Here is a 3,084-nt window from a genome sequence, read left to right as displayed (position 1 = left end):
GGAAAAAAACCACAGAGAGGCTGCGATACAACACAGACAGAGGGAGAGAGACACCATGTGACTCTGTGTCTTTACACAATAGCTGTTTGCTGCTACATTCATGTTTCAGGTGTGGTTGGGTTAGAGGTTAGGGGTTAGGGTGGGTCTAAAGATTAGGGCGAGATCATGTTTAGGCATTTACAGTGAATGAATAAAGGTCAGACTAGCTACAAGCTCATCCACCTCAGTCTCCACCTTGCAGCAGTGCACACTACTTCCGACATTGGCACTGAAATTTAGCATTGGATTATAAGTCATGAGGTGCAGAATTGTCCAATTATTCTAAAGGACTGGGCTGGAATGATATAACATTTGCAGCATGATACTTCTTGTACTCCAGTCCAGTCTATTGCCCAGGGGGACTCGCAGGTACTGGTAGTCGTTGCCTACCTCTACGTCCTTTGATGCAGACAGGGAACAGGGGAGTCCACCACCAACTCCTTGGTGTTAGTGATGTTGAGCTGCAGGCGGCTGAGTCAACACCACTTCACAATCCTGTCCACAACATCCCTGTATTGAGCGCTCTGGTCCCTGCTGATCCAGCAGAGTCATCCGAGAACTGAGGAAACACTGTTTTATCTGAAGTCTGAGTTGTGGAAGGTGGACAGGACTATCCCCTGTGGAGTGTTTGTATTTTATTTTGTAATGCAATTGCAACAGTCTTTCTTTTATCTGACTTTAAATAGACGAATCTCCGACATCATAAGACAACTATAAAGGATGTTTTTAATAACAATGGTGAATTTTACAAAAGGTTTTCCTCACTAAAGTTTGATATATGTGAGAATTGTTATGTAAAATACAAACTGGTTTCTTCCTGAAACAAATAAAACGCCAGATTTTGATCTGAGTAAACTCCAAATTCAAAAGATTTTGTGTCTCAGTCAAAGTAGATTACACTGCAGCATGATGTTTAAAGCACCCTGCATATTTATGGAGGTGTGTAGTAATAACAGATAAAAGCAAAGAGGAACATTTAATCAGATAAAGGCCTCTGTGCTTGTTTGTATTCGTCCCACAAAGCGTCTAAGATCCTCACAGTAATCTCACAGTCCTACTTGTGGACATGCTCCATCACCAGCGGGCCTCCATGAAAAATGAATGGCCTTGGAGGGAGCATGGGTCCCTGGATGATGAACTCGCTGTAGATGAGTGCATGCTGAAAGATTTAAGCAGCCATTCATGCACAGTTTAAAACATGGCATATGTTTGAGTGCTGTTAAACGGAGATTATAGTGTTTATATTCATACAGGTCCACTCACCTGTCCCGGTCAACCTGACTCCCATTTGACCACAGAGGAGCTGCTGTTATTCATTTTCATAATACATGGAGTACTTTTTAAATAAATAACAATATAAAACACTTTACAAAACAAAGTTACAAAGTAAATATTTCAGGATGCAATTAGAAAATCAGACGATTAAAATGAAGTGACGGGGGAATAAAAGACCTCCAACAATAAGGATAAATACAAAGAATAAAACAGATAAAACACACGTTGCAGATTGACTGCACCGAGGTAAATAAAATCAGACAATTAAACAAAACAAAATTAAAAGCATAAAATACCCAACACTAACATAGGATGAAAACAACAACAATAACAATGGAATAGATGGAACATGATGGAAATAAAAAGGTGTGCTAGAATAAAGAAAAGGCTGTTTTTTAGAAGTGATTTGAAAGATGTCATATAAAGAGCTGGAGGTCAATATAACTCTCACAGAATGACACTGCGGTGTTTGCTTTCGGCCTGCCATTAAGTTGCAGTTTTTGTCCTCCAAGGGAAACACTTTGGGCACTCCTGTCCTAAATGTTCCACACTGTACCTCATTAGTGTGAGCAGAAGTGCAAAAGTATGAGCATCAAAATATACTTAAAGTACCAAAAGTAAAAGCACTCCTTTACTGTAGCTTCTCAAACAAACTACATTATTGTTTTAATCTGTTATTTTGATTGGCTTTATTGCTGCAGTATCATTGAATGACGTTTAATTGGATAACGTTTTTAAGGGCTAAGGAAAAATTGTTACAATCGACTGGATCAGGAGATTCTGACGACGGTTACAGTTGTGTGTGAAGATCCTGCGGTAAGCTAGCAGCTTCAAATTTAGTTTTTCGTTTCAATCTGTTTTCGGCTTTATGCGGAACCGTAAACACCAATGATGGAAATCTGAAAAGGAAGTGTGGGGGTTTGGATTAAAGAGTGGATTTTGAGATGAACCACTCGGCCAGATCAGCCGGAACAGCTCACCATGGATGGTGCTGATGTTGCCCCAAGAGAAGAGGAAGAGATCCAGGACAGGAGCCATACTGGCCCAGCTTGGACTTGAATGTCCGATTTGGACGAAATAGGAAATCGGGAACTCCCACTGTTATGTCCACATCTTTACAGACACCTGCTTCTTCAACGTCCCCAATCAAGCATTTGACGGACTGAGTTGTTGTGAAAGTACAAAGCAACAGAAGATGAAAATACTCAAAGTGCACGTATCTCAAAATTGTATTTAAGTACAGCACTTGAGCAAATGTACTTTCCACCACTGTGAGTTTCATTATAAACCAACCAAGTGAAACTATTTTCTTTCTTTCTCAAAGACACCATAAGTTATGTGTCAGCCTATTACTTAGCCAGACTATTCTCTTCCAGTATCTCTGTGCTCTGACTGCAGCTTGTGTTAACCAGGATTATTAACTGTAATGAGAAAGGTTTGTGAGTCTGAATGCTAAACACATATTGATGTAAACACTGCTGTCCACTCATTGTGTGTGTGTGTGTGTGTGTGTGTGTGTGTGTGTGTGACATTATGCATGGTCCTATGAAGGAAGCTGATATCTTTAAAGCTGCAGGCCATCTCCAGGCAGGAGAAACCCTCTTGATATTCCCTCCACGCAAACACCACTGCTTTCACTGCAACTCTCTGTCAGCAGAATTTTCTAATGAATTGCACAAAAGCTGGTTTACCATGCATGCACTCATGCATACACACACACACGCACACACACACACACACACACACACAGGCAAACTTTCATTTTGTGCA

Source organism: Morone saxatilis, unplaced genomic scaffold (genome assembly GCF_004916995.1).
Source record: "Morone saxatilis isolate NCDOM2014 unplaced genomic scaffold, NCSU_SB_2.0 Contig20, whole genome shotgun sequence".
Taxonomy (NCBI): Eukaryota; Metazoa; Chordata; class Actinopteri; family Moronidae; genus Morone; species Morone saxatilis.
The sequence above is the reverse complement of the archived record's forward strand: the minus strand, read 5'-3'. Positions refer to the sequence as shown.